Genomic DNA, 18,575 nt, shown 5'->3' on the forward strand with positions numbered 1-18,575 from the left:
CCCCCGATTCCTCTCCCCCTCCCTATTCTTCTGCACGCCTCGCCGCTGCCGCTTCCCCTCTGTGAGACATTACTCCTGGCCCCTGGCCTCGGGTCATTCACCCCCACTCTCCACGTGCATCCCCTCACACATTAGTAGGAGACTCCCTTGGCACACCATAGCCCTCGCACGTATACGAACGGCCACCCAAACGCGACGTCTCCGCTCGCACAACCCCGCGCACCAATCACACGTGCTGAACGGGGGGGGGTCAGGTCGGAGGGCAGTAACGTCGCTCGCACACACGTGGCCGCCGAGGGCGGGTAATAGCGCTTGTTTAAAGGGCCGTGGGGGCAGGTGTTCGCGGTGGGTGTGAGCCTGCACGCAGCACGGGTGTCCATAGCCACAGAACGAAGCGTGCACCCACGGAAGCACTGACCACACACGTGACGGCGAGCGCACACACACCACCACGCACTTTCAGCACCCCCCGTGGGTACACACTAAACCAAAGCCGTATGAATAATCCCACGTGTACCCGTGCGTGCCTGCCGTTGCTCGCCGTGGGCACACGCTAAACCAAAGTCGTATGAATAATCCCACGTCTATCCTTGCGAGTCTACCGTCGCTCCCCGTGGGCACACGCTAAACTAAAGCCGTATGAATAATCCCACGTGTACCCTTGTGGGTCTGCCGTTGCTCACCATGGGCGCACGCTAAGCAGTTAACGCAGCGCAAGCATGATAACCGAATAGAGGGTCAGATCCGCGCATTAATCCGTCGTTCACGCCTATGCACACACGCAGCGCGGAGGGTAGGGGCCACAGGACGAGACGCGCACTCCCGGAGTCCTGCGGGCGCAGCTTTTCTTCCACCAGGACGCGGTGCGCCCAGCCACACAACGTTAAAGCGAGCGCACACACACAATCCACTTTCAACACACTCGTCGAATTCACACGAGGCTGTGATCATTTACTAACAATTTATTCCCGGCGCGACTGCGAGTCACTCTCACCGAATCCGTCGGAGTCAGCAAGGCAGGACTAAACTATTTCCCGATGGTCTGAACCTTATTCTGTTAGGACTTAAACCCCTTTGGCTATTAAGCTAAATACCGTCCTCACAGCACTTCGACTCATCACACGGACGTTCGAGTGGCTGGACTGAAGAGTCGACCACCCCGATGGCTGACTTAAGAAGCAAGACCCCCTTTTTTCCCTTTCTACGGCCTCTTTTATTGTTACTACATCAAAAGGTAACCCGAAGCCGATTCACTAGCCAATCGGCTCGCTGGGAGTTCCAAGCCGCATTTCGTTGTCTTGTCCGTGCACCGGTTGGCTGCCGAGTGCCCGACCGATCAGAGGGGAGACCCCGCTTTCCCGCCGTTCGTGGCTCCGCGCCCCTACCTGCTTGCTGACCCGTGTGTGGGGTGTGTGTTAACCGCAGTGGCTGGGTAGCCCCGTCGTGACCATGTAATTTCAACCCAAGTCACGGCGCCGCGGTGCGAGTTAGCATTGGGGGAGATCGCCCAATTCCCTGGCTGCAGGAAACCGTGAAGATTATCCCTATGAGAGGGCTTCTGGGTGAAAACCTGTCGGTCAGGTGACCTCCCCTCGGAGCTCTATGTGGGGAGAAATGTGTGAGGGTGTGTTTGTGGGGGGTGGTGAGGGGGCAGCAGCGTCGGGCCCCGTCGCATGGTGGTGGCGAGATCGTAGATGGGGCGCCCGCAGAGTGGCTTCGCGGCGGTGGCATCACACATGCACTGTTAAGCAGACGGTGCGTATTTTAAAAAATAGTTTCCTGTTAACATGATGTAACTTGATGCAGTATTTTTAAGTGCAGTAATTAAATGTTAAAATGACTGTCAATTTAGAATGAATACTTGTCTGATTGTGTGCGTACATGTAACATTTTGTCGAAAAAGGTCAAACATTGATTAAGTGATGTTAGGACAAAGTGTGTGTTTTGGAAGTAATCTGTACAGATAACGCAGGTGAGACCCGTTGTTCTTGTGATACAGGTCAAAGGGTATTTTTGTGTTTTCAGGAAGCATCTGCCTCTGGAGCAACATATTGTCTTTGAAATAGGGAGCACACTCGGATCATTCATCAGTTACAAGGCATACCATTTAAAAGTTACACGTAGAGGAGATACATTCTCTACAACACGAATTATAATTTTGCATTACGTGTTGACATAGATTTTGTCGAACGAGGACTAGAAATGCTCCTTGCTGATTAACGTCTGGATGTTCGTAACTATCGGTTGAAGCAAGCCTGGCTGCTGTTGAGACACTGTCCACCAATAAGGGTCCACAGGTGACTTGCACTGAATCAATGATGCACTCCCAGAAGGCTGTGCTAGTTATATTTTGTGTAAAACATTCCTTTGTTTCGCGGAGAGACCGATAAATGAAAGACGTCTTGTCTGCTGATCTTGCTCATATCTGTGTACATCGATATCCCACATTGCTTACACGTACACACCACACACAATGAAATAGAAACTAGAACGACTTCCGGGGATGGGCAAAGATCAAGGAATCTCTTTCAATGGAGCGAGTTCAGTGTGTTCGATTCAACATTTCTCTGTCCGTCTGGGTCTCTGTTCGCCTCTGTGTGTTTCTACCTGTGTCTCTCTGTCGTCTCTGTCTCTGTGTTCCTCTTGTCTGTGTCTGTCCGCCTGTCTTGTCTGTCTGTGTGTGTCTATCAGCGTCTGTCCAACCGTAGTCAATGACTGTCAGTAGCAGCAGGCGCCCGTTCAACTCCCACGGCTACACGCCACTCAAACTTGCTCCCAACACACAAAGACAAAGATCCCCTGTATAGCCTGGACAGAATGTTGGGACAAGTGCTGTTAGTGAGCACCTAACAGACAAAGATATCCCCCATATAGCCTTAGACTGTAGGGGCAAGTGCTGTTAGCGAGCACCTATTAAGGGTGGGATGGCACCACGCCCGGCCGCCTTTGTCTCCCTAGTGGCGATGTTTACATACCGCACCGGATACTCGTTTGAGGCTGAGTCGACGTAGGGGAGGCTCAGGACCGGTTCAGAAAGTCGTCACTGGCGGTGTTGGCCACGAGCGGGAATGGAACTCGGCTGGTCGGTGCGGAGCGGAGCGCTCACCACGACACTGCCGCTCCCCTTCTGTCAACAAACTTGAACTCTGACCCCGCTCTCTGACGTCACTGCTCAGCGTGACCTCTTCGGCGTCAAACGCCAGGGGGCGGTGTTCCTCGCTAGTGATGTCATGTCGCCTACCCCCGACCGCCGCGCTCCTGAGAGTGACGTCGCCTCCACTCGGCCGCTGCCGATATCCAGTACCAATCCTTATTTGGGCAAAGCAACGTCCGATTACTGGCGGCTCATTAACATAATGCATTCGTGAAAGCCGTCGCGGGTTTATTGCGACGTGTTCCGCGCCCCATCCCTCCACATACAGGCCAGGCTCATTAACATAATTTATTTTAGTTACAGAGCCGCTCATTGTGGGACGGAAGTGTCATCGTACCCCGCAAGTGACGTCATGTCACCTGCTTCTGCGTGACGTCACGAATTAACAGGAAGGTGCCGCTCCGCCCGTGCGCTGAAATCCGAGGTGAGAAATTTTCATCGCGGTTGTTGTGGCGGTTGTTGTGGCGGTTGTGGTGGCGGTTGTGGTGGCGGTTGTGGTGGCGGTTGTGGTGGCGGTTGTTGTGGCGGTTGTGGTGGTGGTTGTTGTTGTTGTTGAATGCCTAGTGAGTAGCAGCGAGCATGGAAGCGATGTCCAGGTTGGAACTTTACAACGCGGGGCCTTGCCTCCTGTTCTCGCCTGATCGTGTTTGCTTAAATTCTCTCGCTTAATTTAGCATTCTTTGGAAGAACGCAATCCGCCAGGCGATGCGTTCATTGTGTGTTGACCGACTCTCTGTGTTACATTGCATTACATTTCCAAATTTTACTCGGTTTGTTTGATTAAGTGTGTTTTCTCTCTCTCTCTCTGTCCTCGTGTTGTCGCTCTATTATTTACTTATTTAGTCACCAAACCTCCAAATCTCTCATTCACACAAGGCCGTAATTATAATATACATTGGGGGGAACACACCCCCCATGTTGACTCCATGGCTATGGCCTTGCATTGACATGCTAATTTCCCTACTCCCCCTCTCTCTCTGCCCCCCTCCCTCTCTTTTTAAGGCCTCGACACAGAGACATTGTTTCTCTGTGTGCCTATGTCTGTGTCTCTCTCTGTGTGTCTCTCTATGTGTCTCTATGTGTGTGTCTCTCTGTGTGTCTCTGTGTCATCTCACTATGTGTGTGTCTCTCTTTCTGTGTGTCTGTGTTATCTCTCTCTGTGGCTCTCTCTGTGTCTCTCTGTGTGTCTCTGTGTCATCTCTCACTCTCTCTCTGCTTATGTGTCTGTCTATGTGTCTCCGTGTCTGTGTTTTGTCTCTCTCAAATGTAGCAATCTTTGGATGAACGTTATCAGCCAGGTAGTGTGTTGACTGTTGTGTTAGACGAATATCTGTGTTGTAATGCATTGTATTTATAAGTTTACTAGGTTTGTTTCCTCTTTCATTTGTACCTGATAATGATTGCTTGTGTTGCAATCGAAACGTCGTATGCTAGTATTTATTTTATTTTTTATTTCTACGTGACTGTACCGAAAGAACCAAAGAGTATCTTGCTTAAGATTTAACTTCTCTTCACCTGGCTCGCAACTTTGTAACTTTGTTTTATTTTAAATATCCACACAGTTTTTTTCTTCATTTTTTACCAGGCCACGCCCGCGTTGAGCTGCTATACCGCTCTTCTTTTCAAAAGCGACCTGCCCACAACAACAAGGTGGGGCTTGTCAACAGCATGGTGGTGTTCACTCTAGATGCGTGGCGGTGTTCACTCTAGACTCGTGGCGGTGTTCACTCTAGACGCGTGGCGGTGTTCACTAGGCACGTGGTGCTCTAGGCGCTTGGCGGTGTTCACTCTAGGCGTGTGGTGGTGTTCACTAGGCACGTGGTGCTCTAAGCACGTGGTGGTGTTCACTCTGGATGCGTGGTGGTGTTCACTCTGGACGCGTGGTGGTGTTCACTCTGGACGCGTGGCGGTGTTCACTCTAGACACGTGGAAGTGTTCACTCTAGGCGCTTGGCGGTGTTCACTCTGGACGCGTGGCGGTGTTCACTCGAGACGCGTGGCGGTGTTCACTCTAGACGCGTGGCGGTGTTCACTCTGGATGCGTGGCATTGTTCACTCTGGACGTGTGGCGGTGTTCACTCTCGACGCGTGGCGGTGTTCACTCTCGACACGTGGCAGTGTTCACTCTAGGCGCTTGGCGGTGTTCACTCTGGACGCGTGGCGGTGTACACACTAGACGCGTGGCGGTGTTCACTCTAGGCGCTTGGCGGTGTTCACTCTAGGCGCTTGGCGGTGTTCACTCTGGACGCGTGGCGGTGTATACTCTAGACGCGTGGCGGTGTTCACTCTAGGCGCGTGGCGGTGTTCACTCTAGGCGCGTGGCGGTGTTCACTCTAGGCGCGTGGCGGTGTTCACTCTAGGCGCGTGGCGGTGTTCACTCTAGGCACGTGGCGGTGTTCACTCTAGGCGCGTGGCGGTGTTCACTCTAGGCGCGTGGCGGTGTTCACTCTAGGCGCGTGGCGGTGTTCACTCTAGGCACGTGGCGGTGTTCACTCTAGGTGCGTGGCCGTGTTCACTCTAGACGCGTGGCGGTGTTCATTCTGGACGCGTGGCGGTGTTCACTAGGCACGTGGTGCTCTAGGCAAGTGGTGGTGTTCACTCTAGGCGCATGGCGGTGTTCACTCTAGACGCGTGGTGGTGTTTACTCTGGACGCGTGGCGGTGTTCACTCTGGACACGTGGCAGTGTTCAGTCTAGGCACTTTGCGGTGTTCACTCTAGACACGTGGCGGTGTTCACTCTCGGCGCGTGGTGGTGTTCACTAGGCACGTGGTGCTCTAGGCGCTTGGCGGTGTTCACTCTAGGCGCGTGGTGGTGTTCACTAGGAACGTGGTGCTCTAAGCACGTGGTGGTGTTCACTCTGGATGCGTGGTGGTGTTCACTCTGGACGCATGGCGGTGTTCACTCTGGACGCGTGGTGGTGTTCACTCTGGACGCGTGGCGGTGTTCACTCTAGACACGTGGCAGTGTTCACTCTAGGCGCGTGGCAGTGTTCACTCTAGGCGCTTGGCAGTGTTCACTCTGGACGCGTGGCCGTGTACACTCTAGACGCGTGGCCGTGTACACTCTAGACGCGTGGCGGTGTTCACTCTAGGCGCTTGGCGGTGTTCACTCTGGACGCGTGGCGATGTTCACTCCAGGCGTGTGGCGGTGTTCACTCTAGGCGCGTGGCGGTGTTCACTCTAGGTGCGTGGCGGTGTTCACTCTAGACGCGTGGCGGTGTTCACTCTGGACGCGTGGCGGTGTTCACTAGGCACGTGGTGGTGTTCACTCTAGGCGCATGGCAGTGTTCACTCAAGACGCGTGGCGGTGTTCACTGGACGCGTGACGGTGTGCACTCTGGACGGGTGGCGGTGTTCACTCTGGACGCGTGGCTGTGTTCACTCTGGACGTGTGGCGGTGTTCACTAGGCACGTGGTGCTCTAGGCGCGTGGCGGTGTTCACTCTAGGCGCGTGGCGGTGTTCACTCTAGGCGCGTGGCGGTGTTCACTCTGGACACGTGGCGGTGTTCACTCTGGACACGTGGCGGTGTTCAATCTGGACGCGTGGCGGTGCTCACTCTGGACGCGTGGCGGTGTATACTCTAGACGCGTGGCGGTGTTCACTCTAGGCGCGTGGCGGTGTTCACTCTAGGCGCGTGGCGGTGTTCACTCTAGGCGCGTGTCGGTGTTCACTCTAGGCGCGTGGCGGTGTTCACTCTAGGCACGTGGAGGTGTTCACTCTATGTGCGTGGCCGTGTTCACTCTAGACGCGTGGCGGTGTTCATTCTGGACGCGTGGCGGTGTTCACTAGGCACGTGGTGCTCTAGGCACGTGGTGGTGTTCACTCTAGGCGCATGGCGGTGTTCACTCTAGACGCGTGGTGGTGTTCACTCTGGACGCGTGGTGGTGTTCACTCTGGACGCGTGGCGGTGTTCAGTCTAGGCGCTTTGCGGTGTTCACTCTAGACACGTGGCGGTGTTCACTCTCGGCGCGTGGTGGTGTTCACTAGGCACGTGGTGCTCTAGGCGCTTGGCGGTGTTCACTCTAGGCGCGTGGATGTGTTCACTAGGCACGTGGTGCTCTAAGCACGTGGTGGTGTTCACTCTGGATGCGTGGTGGTGTTCACTCTGGACGCATGGCGGTGTTCACTCTGGACGCGTGGCGGTGTTCACTCTGGACGCGTGGCGGTGTTCACTCTAGACACGTGGCAGTGTTCACTCTAGGCGCGTGGCAGTTTTCACTCTAGGCGCTTGGCGGTGTTCACTCTGGACGCGTGGCGGTGTTCACTCTAGGCGTGTGGCGGTGTTCACTCTAGGCGCGTGGCGGTGTTCACTCTAGGTGCATGGCGGTGTTCACTCTAGACGCGTGGCGGTGTTCACTCTGGACGCGTGGCGGTGTTCACTAGGCACGTGGTGGTGTTCACTCTAGGCGCATGGCGGTGTTCACTCAAGACGCGTGGCGGTGTTCACTCTGGACGCGTGACGGTGTGCACTCTGGACGCGTGGCGGTGTTCACTCTGGACGCGTGACGGTGTGCACTCTGGACGGGTGGCAGTGTTCACTCTGGACGCGTGGCTGTGTTCACTCTGGACGCGTGGCGGTGTTCACTCTGGACACGTGGAAGTGTTCACTCTAGGCGCTTGGCGGTGTTCACTCTGGACGCGTGGTGGTGTTCACTCTAGAAGCGTGGCGGTGTTCACTCGAGACACGTGGCGGTGTTCACTCTAGACGCGTGGCGGTGTTCACTCTGGATGCGTGGCGTTGTTCACTCTGGACGTGTGGCGGTGTTCACTCGACGCGTGGCGGTGTTCACTCTCGACGTGTGGCGGTGTTCACTCTGGACGCGTGGCGGTGTTCACTCTAGACGCGTGGCGGTGTTCACTCTAGACGCGTGGCGGTGTTCACTCTAGACGCGTGGCGGTGTTCACTCGACACGTGGCGGTGTTCACTCTAGGCGCTTGGCGGTGTTCACTCTGGACGCGTGGCGGTGTATATTCTAGACGCGTGGCGGTGTTCACTCTAGGCGCGTGGCGGTGTTCACTCTAGGCGCGTGGCCGTGTTCACTCTAGACGCGTGGCGGTGTTCATTCTGGACGCGTGGCGGTGTTCACTAGGCACGTGGTGCTCTAGACACGTGGCAGTGTTCACTCTAGGCGCGTGGCGGTGTTCACTCTAGACGCGTGGTGGTGTTCACTCTGGACGCGTGGCGGTGTTCACTCTGGACACGTGGCGGTGTTCACTCTAGGCGCTTTGCGGTGTTCACTCTAGACACGTGGCGGTGTTCACTCTAGGCGCATGGCGGTGTTCACTAGGCACGTGGTGCTCTAGGCGCGTGGCGGTGTTCACTCTAGGCGCGTGGCGGTGTTCACTCTGGACACGTGGCGGTGTTCAATCTGGACGCGTGGCGGTGTTCACTCTGGACGCGTGGCGGTGTTCACTCTAGACACGTGGAAGTGTTCACTCTAGGCGCTTGGCGGTGTTCACTCTGGACGCGTGGCGGTGTTCACTCTAGAAGCGTGGCGGTGTTCACTCGAGACACGTGGCGGTGTTCACTCTAGACGCGTGGCGGTGTTCACTCTGGATGCGTGGCGTTGTTCACTCTGGACGTGTGGCGGTGTTCACTCTCGACGCGTGGCGGTGTTCACTCTCGACGTGTGGCGGTGTTCACTCTGGACGCGTGGCGGTGTTCACTCTAGACGCGTGGCGGTGTTCACTCTAGACGCGTGGCGGTGTTCACTCTAGACGCGTGGCGGTGTTCACTCTAGACACGTGGCGGTGTTCACTCTAGGCGCTTGGCGGTGTTCACTCTGGACGCGTGGCGGTGTTCACTCTAGGCGCGTGGCGGTGTTCACTCTAGGCGCGTGGCGGTGTTCACTCTAGGTGCATGGCGGTGTTCACTCTAGACGCGTGGCGGTGTTCACTCTGAACGCGTGGCGGTATTCACTAGGCACGTGGTGGTGTTCACTCTAGGCGCATGGCGGTGTTCACTCAAGACGCGTGGCGGTGTTCACTCTGGACGCGTGACGGTGTGCACTCTGGACGGGTGGTGGTGTTCACTCTGGACGCGTGGCTGTGTTCACTCTGGACGTGTGGCGGTGTTCACTAGGCACGTGGTGCTCTAGGCGCGTGGCGGTGTTCACTCTAGGCGCGTGGCGGTGTTCACTCTGGACGCGTGGCGGTGTTCACTCTGGACGCGTGGCGGTGTATACTCTAGGCGCGTGGCGGTGTTCACTCTAGGTGCGTGGCCGTGTTCACTCTAGACGCGTGGCGGTGTTCATTCTGGACGCGTGGCGGTGTTCACTAGGCACGTGGTGCTCTAGGCACGTGGTGGTGTTCACTCTAGGCGCATGGCGGTGTTCACTCTAGATGTGTGGTGGTGTTCACTCTGGACGCGTGGCGGTGTTCACTCTGGACACGTGGCGGTGTTCAGTCTAGGCGCTTTGCGGTGTTCACTCTAGACACGTGGCGGTGTTCACTCTCGGCGCATGGTGGTGTTCACTAGGCACGTGGTGCTCTAGGTGCTTGGCGGTGTTCACTCTAGGCGCGTGGTGGTGTTCACTAGGCACGTGGTGCTCTAAGCACGTGGTGGTGTTCACTCTGGATGCGTGGTGGTGTTCACTCTGGATGCGTGGTGGTGTTCACTCTGGACGCGTGGCGTTGTTCACTCTGGACGTGTGGCGGTGTTCACTCTGGACGCGTGGCGGTGTTCACTCTAGACACGTGGCAGTGTTCACTAGGCGCTTGGCGGTGTTCACTCTGGACGCGTGGTGGTGTTCACTCTGGACGCGTGGCGGTGTTCACTCTGGACGCGTGGCGGTGTTCACTCTGGACGCGTGGCGGTGTTCACTCTGGATGCGTGGTGGTGTTCACTCTGGACGTGTGGCGGTGTTCACTCTAGACGCGTGGCGGTGTTCACTCTGGGCGCGTGGCGTTGTTCACTCTGGGCGTGTGGCTGTGTTCACGCTGGACGCGTGGCGGTGTTCACTCTGGACGCGTGGCGGTGTTTACTTGGGACGCGTGGCGGTGTTCACTCTAGACGCATGGTGTTGTTCACTAGGCACGTGGTGCTCTAGGCGCGTGGCGGTGTTCACTCTAGGCGCGTGGCGGTGTTCACTCTAGGTGCGTGGCCGTGTTCACTCTAGACGCGTGGCGGTGTTCATTCTGGACGCGTGGCGGTGTTCACTAGGCACGTGGCGGTGTTCACTCTAGACGTGTGGTGGTGTTCACTCTGGACGCGTGGTGGTGTTCACTCTGGACGCGTGGCGGTGTTCACTCTGGACACGTGGCGGTGTTCAGTCTAGGCGCTTTGCGGTGTTCACTCTAGACACGTAGCGGTGTTCACTCTCGGCGCGTGGTGGTGTTCACTAGGCACGTGGTGCTCTAGGCGCTTGGCGGTGTTCACTCTAGGCGCGTGGTGGTGTTCACTAAGCACGTGGTGGTGTTCACTCTGGATGCGTGGTGGTGTTCACTCTGGACGCGTGGCGGTGTTCACTCTGGACGTGTGGCGGTGTTCACTCTGGACGTGTGGCGGTGTTCACTCTGGACGCGTGGCGGTGTTCACTCTAGACACGTGGCAGTGTTCACTCTAGGTGCTTGGCGGTGTTCACTCTGGACGCGTGGCGGTGTACACTCTAGACGCGTGGCGGTGTTCACTGTAGGCGCTTGGCGGTGTTCACTCTGGACGCGTGGCGGTGTTCACTCTAGGCGTGTGGTGGTGTTCACTCTAGGCGTGTGGCGGTGTTCACTTTAGGTGCATGGCGGTGTTCACTCTAGACGCGTGGCGGTGTTCACTCTGGACGCGTGGCGGGTGTTCACTAGGCACGTGGTGGTGTTCACTCTAGGCGCATGGCGGTGTTCACTCAAGACGCGTGGCGGTGTTCACTCTGGACGCGTGACGGTGTGCACTCTGGACGGGTGGCGGTGTTCACTCTGGACGCGTGGCTGTGTTCACTCTGGACGTGTGGCGGTGTTCACTAGGCACGTGGTGCTCTAGGTGCGTGGCGGTGTTCACTCTAGGCGCGTGGCGGTGTTCACTCTGGACACGTGGCGGTGTTCAATCTGGACGCGTGGCGGTGTTCACTCTGGACGCGTGGCGGTGTTCACTCTGGACGTGTGGTGGTGTTCACTCTGGACGCGTGGCGGTGTTCACTCTGGACACGTGGCGGTGTTCAGTCTAGGCGCTTTGCGGTGTTCACTCTAGACACGTGGCGGTGTTCACTCTCGGCGCGTGGTGGTGTTCACTAGGCACGTGGTGCTCTAGGCGCTTGGCGGTGTTCACTCTAGGCGCGTGGTGGTGTTCACTAGGCACGTGGTGCTCTAAGCACGTGGTGGTGTTCACTCTGGATGCGTGGCGGTGTTCACTCTGGACGTGTGGCGGTGTTCACTCTGGACGCGTGGCGGTGTTCACTCTGGACGCGTGGCGGTGTTCACTCTAGACACGTGGCAGTGTTCACTCTAGGCGCTTGGCGGTGTTCACTCTGGACGCGTGGCGGTGTACACTCTAGACGCGTGGCGGTGTTCACTTTAGGCGCTTCGCGGTGTTCACTCTGGACGCGTGGCGGTGTTCACTCTAGGCGTGTGGTGGTGTTCACTCTAGGCGTGTGGCGGTGTTCACTCTAGGTGCATGGCGGTGTTCACTCTGGATGCGTGGCGGTGTTCACTCTGGATGCGTGGCGGTGTTCACTCTGGACGCGTGGCGGTGTTCACTCTGGGCGCGTGGCGGTGTTCACTCTGGGCGTGTGGCTGTGTTTACGCTGGACGCGTGGCGGTGTTCACTCTGGAGGCGTGGCGGTGTTTACTCGGGACGCGTGCCGGTGTTCACTCTAGACGCATGGTGTTGTTCACTAGGCACGTGGTGCTCTAGGCGCGTGGCGGTGTTCACTCTAGGCGCGTGGCGGTGTTCACTCTAGGTGCGTGGCCGTGTTCACTCTAGACGCGTGGCGGTGTTCATTCTGGACGCGTGGCGGTGTTCACTAGGCACGTGGTGCTCTAGGCACGTGGTGGTGTTCACTCTAGGCGCATGGCGGTGTTCACTCTAGACGTGTGGTGGTGTTCACTCTGGACGCGTGGCGGTGTTCACTCTGGACACGTGGCAGTGTTCAGTCTAGGCGCTTTGCGGTGTTCACTCTAGACACGTGGCGGTGCTCACTCTCGGCGCGTGGTGGTGTTCACTAGGCACGTGGTGCTCTAGGCGCTTGGCGGTGTTCACTCTAGGCGCGTGGTGGTGTTCACTAGGCACGTGGTGCTCTAAGCACGTGGTGGTGTTCACTCTGGATGCGTGGTGGTGTTCACTCTGGACGCGTGGCGGTGTTCACTCTGGACGTGTGGCGGTGTTCACTCTGGACGCGTGGCGGTGTTCACTCTAGACACGTGGCAGTGTTCACTCTAGGCGCTTGGCGGTGTTCACTCTGGACGCGTGGCGGTGTACACTCTAGACGCGTGGCGGTGTTCACTCTAGACGCGTGGCGGTGTACACTCTAGACGCGTGGCGGTGTTCACTCTAGGCGCTTGGCGGTGTTCACTCTGGGCGCGTGGCGTTGTTCACTCTGGGCGTGTGGCTGTGTTCACGCTGGACGCGTGGCGGTGTTCACTCTGGACGCGTGGCGGTGTTTACTCGGGACGCGTGGCGGTGTTCACTCTAGACGCATGGTGTTGTTCACTAGGCACGTGGTGCTCTAGGCGCGTGGCGGTGTTCACTCTAGGTGCGTGGCCATGTTCACTCTAGACGCGTGGCGGTGTTCATTCTGGACGCGTGGCGGTGTTCACTAGGCACGTGGTGGTGTTCACTCTAGGCGCATGGCGGTGTTCACTCTAGACGTGTGGTGGTGTTCACTCTGGATGCGTGGTGGTGTTCACTCTGGACGCGTGGCGGTGTTCACTCTGGACACGTGGCGGTGTTCAGTCTAGGCGCTTTGCGGTGTTCACTCTAGACACGTAGCGGTGTTCACTCTCGGCGCGTGGTGGTGTTCACTAGGCACGTGGTGCTCTAGGCGCTTGGCGGTGTTCACTCTAGGCGCGTGGTGGTGTTCACTAGGCACGTGGTGCTCTAAGCACGTGGTGGTGTTCACTCTGGATGCGTGGTGGTGTTCACTCTGGACGCGTGGCGGTGTTCACTCTGGACGTGTGGCGGTGTTCACTCTGGACGTGTGGCGGTGTTGACTCTGGACGCGTGGCGGTGTTCACTCTAGACACGTGGCAGTGTTCACTCTAGGTGCTTGGCGGTGTTCACTCTGGACGCGTGGCGGTGTACACTCTAGACGCGTGGCGGTGTTCACTGTAGGCGCTTGGCGGTGTTCACTCTGGACGCGTGGCGGTGTTCACTCTAGGCGTGTGGTGGTGTTCACTCTAGGTGCATGGCGGTGTTCACTCTAGACGCGTGGCGGTGTTCACTCTGGACGCGTGGCGGGTGTTCACTAGGCACGTGGTGGTGTTCACTCTAGGCGCATGGCGGTGTTCACTCAAGACGCGTGGCGGTGTTCACTCTGGACGCGTGACGGTGTGCACTCTGGACGGGTGGCGGTGTTCACTCTGGACGCGTGGCTGTGTTCACTCTGGACGTGTGGCGGTGTTCACTAGGCACGTGGTGCTCTAGGCGCGTGGCGGTGTTCACTCTAGGCGCGTGGCGGTGTTCACTCTGGACACGTGGCGGTGTTCAATCTGGACGCGTGGCGGTGTTCACTCTGGACGCGTGGCGGTGTTCACTCTGGACGTGTGGTGGTGTTCACTCTGGACGCGTGGCGGTGTTCACTCTGGACACGTGGCGGTGTTCAGTCTAGGCGCTTTGCGGTGTTCACTCTAGACACGTGGCGGTGTTCACTCTCGGCGCGTGGTGGTGTTCACTAGGCACGTGGTGCTCTAGGCGCTTGGCGGTGTTCACTCTAGGCGCGTGGTGGTGTTCACTAGGCACGTGGTGCTCTAAGCACGTGGTGGTGTTCACTCTGGATGCGTGGCGGTGTTCACTCTGGACGTGTGGCGGTGTTCACTCTGGACGCGTGGCGGTGTTCACTCTGGACGTGTGGCGGTGTTCACTCTAGACACGTGGCAGTGTTCACTCTAGGCGCTTGGCGGTGTTCACTCTGGACGCGTGGCGGTGTTCACTTTAGGCGCTTCGCAGTGTTCACTCTGGACGCGTGGCGGTGTTCACTCTAGGCGTGTGGTGGTGTTCACTCTAGGCGTGTGGCGGTGTTCACTCTAGGTGCATGGCGGTGTTCACTCTAGACGCGTGGCGGTGTTCACTCTGGACGCGTGGCGGGTGTTCACTCTAGGCGCATGGCGGTGTTCACTCAAGACGCGTGGCGGTGTTCACTCTGGACGCGTGACGGTGTGCACTCTGGACGGGTGGCGGTGTTCACTCTGGACGCGTGGCTGTGTTCACTGTGGACGTGTGGTGGTGTTCACTAGGCATGTGGTGCTCTAGGCATGTGGTGCTCTAGGCGCGTGGCGGTGTTCACTCTAGGCGCGTGGCGGTGTTCACTCTGGACACGTGGCGGTGTTCAATCTGGACGCGTGGCGGTGTTCACTCTGGACGCGTGGCGGTGTTCACTCTGGACGCGTGGCGGTGTTCACTCTGGACGCGTGGCGGTGTTCACTCTGGATGCGTGGCGGTGTTCACTCTGGACGCGTGGCGGTGTTCACTCTGGGCGCGTGGCGGTGTTCACTCTGGGCGTGTGGCTGTGTTTACGCTGGACGCGTGGCGGTGTTCACTCTGGAGGCGTGGCGGTGTTTACTCGGGACGCGTGCCGGTGTTCACTCTAGACGCATGGTGTTGTTCACTAGGCACGTGGTGCTCTAGGCGCGTGGCGGTGTTCACTCTAGGCGCGTGGCGGTGTTCACTCTAGGTGCGTGGCCGTGTTCACTCTAGACGCGTGGCGGTGTTCATTCTGGACGCGTGGCGGTGTTCACTAGGCACGTGGTGCTCTAGGCACGTGGTGGTGTTCACTCTAGGCGCATGGCGGTGTTCACTCTAGACGTGTGGTGGTGTTCACTCTGGACGCGTGGCGGTGTTCACTCTGGACACGTGGCAGTGTTCAGTCTAGGCGCTTTGCGGTGTTCACTCTAGACACGTGGCGGTGTTCACTCGCGGCGCGTGGTGGTGTTCACTAGGCACGTGGTGCTCTAAGCACTTGGTGGTGTTCACTCTGGATGCGTGGTGGTGTTCACTCTGGACGCGTGGCGGTGTTCACTCTGGACGTGTGGCGGTGTTCACTCTGGACGCGTGGCGGTGTTCACTCTAGACACGTGGCAGTGTTCACTCTAGGCGCTTGGCGGTGTTCACTCTGGACGCGTGGCGGTGTTCACTCTAGGCGCTTGGCGGTGTTCACTCTGGACGCGTGGCGGTGTTCACTCTAGGTGTGTGGTGGTGTTCACTCTAGGCGTGTGGCGGTGTTCACTCTAGGTGCATGGCGGTGTTCACTCTAGACGCGTGGCGGTGTTCACTCTGGACGCGTGGCGGGTGTTCACTAGGCACGTGGCGGTGTTCACTCTGGACGTGTGGCGGTGTTCACTAGGCACGTGGTGCTCTAGGCGCGTGGCGGTGTTCACTCTAGGCGCGTGGCGGTGTTCACTCTGGACACGTGGCGGTGTTCAATCTGGACGCGTGGCGGTGTTCACTCTGGACGCGTGGCGGTGTTCACTCTGGAAGCGTGGCGGTGTTCACTCTGGACGCGTGGCGGTGTTCACTCTGGACGCGTGGCGGTGTTCACTCTGGATGCGTGGCGGTGTTCACTCTGGACGCGTGGCGGTGTTCACTCTGGACGCGTGGCGGTGTTCATTCTGGGCGCGTGGCAGTGTTCACTCTGGGCGTGTGGCTGTGTTCACGCTGGACGCGTGGCGGTGTTCACTCTGGACGCGTGGCGGTGTTTACTCGGGACGCGTGGCGGTGTTCACTCTAGACGCATGGTGTTGTTCACTAGGCACGTGGTGCTCTAGGCGCTTGGCGGTGTTCACTCTGGACGCGTGGCGGTGTTCACTCTAGGCGCGTGGCGGTGTTCACTCTAGGCGCTTGGCGGTGTTGACTAGGCATGTGGTGCTCTAGGCGCGTGGCGGTGTTCACTCCAGACGCGTGGCGGTGTTCACTCTAGATGCGTGGCGGTGTTCACTAGGCACGTGGTGCTCTAGGCGCGTGATGGTGTTCACTCTAGATGCGTGGCGGTGTTCACTCTGGACGCGTGGCGGTGTTCACTCGAGACGCGTGGCGGTGTTCACTCTAGACGCGTGGCGGTGTTCACTCTGGACGCGTGGCGGTGTTCACTCTAGGCGTGTGGTGGTGTTCACTCTAGGCGTGTGGCGGTGTTCACTCTAGGTGCATGGCGGTGTTCACTCTAGACGCGTGGCGGTGTTCACTCTGGACGCGTGGCGGGTGTTCACTAGGCACGTGGTGGTGTTCACTCTAGGCGCATGGCGGTGTTCACTCAAGACGCGTGGCGGTGTTCACTCTGGACGCGTGACGGTGTGCACTCTGGACGGGTGGCGGTGTTCACTCTGGACGCGTGGCGGTGTTCACTCTAGGCGCGTGGCGGTGTTCACTCTAGGCGCGTGGCGGTGTTCACTAGGCACGTGGTGCTCTAGGCGCGTGGTGGTGTTCACTCTAGGCGCTTGGCGGTGTTGACTAGGCACGTGGTGCTCTAGGCGCGTGGCGGTGTTCACTCTAGACGCGTGGCGGTGTTCACTAGGCACGTGGTGCTCTAGGCGCGTGGCGGTGTTCACTCTAGGTGCGTGGTGGTGTTCACTCTGGACGCGTGGCGGTGTTCACTCTAGACACGTGGTGTTCACTTTCGGCGCGTGGCAGTGTTCACTCTAGACGCGTGGCGATGGTCACTCTGGACGCGTGGCGGTGTTCACTCTGGATGCGTGGCGGTGTTCACTCTGGACGCGTGGCGGTGTTCACTCTGGACGCGTGGCGGTGTTCATTCTGGGCGCGTGGCGGTGTTCACTCTGGGCGTGTGGCTGTGTTCACGCTGGACGCGTGGCGGTGTTCACTCTGGACGCGTGGCGGTGTTTACTCGGGACGCGTGGCGGTGTTCACTCTAGACGCATGGTGTTGTTCACTAGGCACGTGGTGCTCTAGGCGCTTGGCGGTGTTCACTCTGGACGCGTGGCGGTGTTCACTCTAGGCGCGTGGCGGTGTTCACTCTAGGCGCTTGGCGGTGTTGACTAGGCATGTGGTGCTCTAGGCGCGTGGCGGTGTTCACTCCAGACGCGTGGCGGTGTTCACTCTAGATGCGTGGCGGTGTTCACTAGGCACGTGGTGCTCTAGGCGCGTGATGGTGTTCACTCTAGATGCGTGGCGGTGTTCACTCTGGACGCGTGGCGGTGTTCACTCGAGACGCGTGGCGGTGTTCACTCTAGACGCGTGGCGGTGTTCACTCTGGACGCGTGGCGGTGTTCACTCTAGGCGTGTGGTGGTGTTCACTCTAGGCGTGTGGCGGTGTTCACTCTAGGTGCATGGCGGTGTTCACTCTAGACGCGTGGCGGTGTTCACTCTGGACGCGTGGCGGGTGTTCACTAGGCACGTGGTGGTGTTCACTCTAGGCGCATGGCGGTGTTCACTCAAGACGCGTGGCGGTGTTCACTCTGGACGCGTGACGGTGTGCACTCTGGACGGGTGGCGGTGTTCACTCTGGACGCGTGGCGGTGTTTACTCTGGACGCGTGGCTGTGTTCACTCTGGACGTGTGGCGGTGTTCACTAGGCACGTGGTGCTCTAGGCGCGTGGCGGTGTTCACTCTAGGAGCGTGGCGGTGTTCACTCTGGACACGTGGCGGTGTTCAATCTGGACGCGTGGCGGTCTTCACTCTGGACGTGTGGCGGTGTTCACTCTGGACGCGTGGCGGTGTTCACTCTGGACGCGTGGCGGTGTTCACTCTGGACGCGTGGCGGTGTTCACTCTGGACGCGTGGCGGTGTTCACTCTGGGCGCGTGGCGGTGTTCACTCTGGGCGCGTGGCTGTGTTCACGCTGGACGCGTGGCGGTGTTCACTCTAGGAGCGTGGCGGTGTTCACTCTGGACACCTGGCGGTGTTCAATCTGGACGCGTGGCGGTGTTCACTCTGGACGCGTGGCGGTGTTCACTCTGGACGCGTGGCGGTGTTCACTCTGGACGCGTGGCGGTGTTCACTCTGGACGCGTGGCGGTGTTCACTCTGGATGCGTGGCGGTGTTCACTCTGGACGCGTGGCGGTGTTCACTCTGGGCGCGTGGCGGTGTTCACTCTGGGCGTGTGGCTGTGTTCACGCTGGACGCGTGGCGGTGTTCACTCTGGACGCGTGGCGGTGTTTACTCGGGACGCGTGGCGGTGTTCACTCTAGACGCATGGTGTTGTTCACTAGGCACGTGGTGCTCTAGGCGCTTGGCGGTGTTCACTCTGGACGCGTGGCGGTGTTCACTCTAGGCGCGTGGCGGTGTTCACTCTAGGCGCGTGGCGGTGTTCACTCGGCACGTGGTGCTCTAG

General features: G+C 58.6%; 1 protein-coding gene and 1 long non-coding RNA gene across 2 annotated transcripts in view; one reads left to right on the forward strand and one right to left on the reverse strand.

Annotated features, from left to right (window-relative positions):
- Window positions 1-947: 947 nt before the first annotated feature.
- On the reverse strand, window positions 948-3,268 carry LOC144737683 (uncharacterized). Its single transcript, XR_013589053.1, has 2 exons — window positions 2,976-3,268; window positions 948-1,741 (listed from the first exon to the last, which is right to left on the reverse strand). It is a non-coding gene; the product is annotated as an uncharacterized LOC144737683 (long non-coding RNA).
- A 278-nt stretch (window positions 3,269-3,546) lies between these two features.
- Window positions 3,547-18,575, forward strand: part of LOC144737668 (uncharacterized) — a 44,857-nt gene continuing 29,828 nt past the window's right edge. Inside the window, exons 1-2 of the mRNA XM_078620479.1 lie at window positions 3,547-3,578; window positions 4,740-4,804. The gene's annotated coding sequence lies outside the window, so the exon portion shown is untranslated. The remainder of the gene's footprint in view (window positions 3,579-4,739; window positions 4,805-18,575) is intronic.

This window comes from Lampetra planeri, chromosome 72 (genome assembly GCF_965212315.1).
Source record: "Lampetra planeri chromosome 72, kcLamPlan1.2.h2, whole genome shotgun sequence".
Classification (NCBI taxonomy): Eukaryota; Metazoa; Chordata; class Hyperoartia; order Petromyzontiformes; family Petromyzontidae; genus Lampetra; species Lampetra planeri.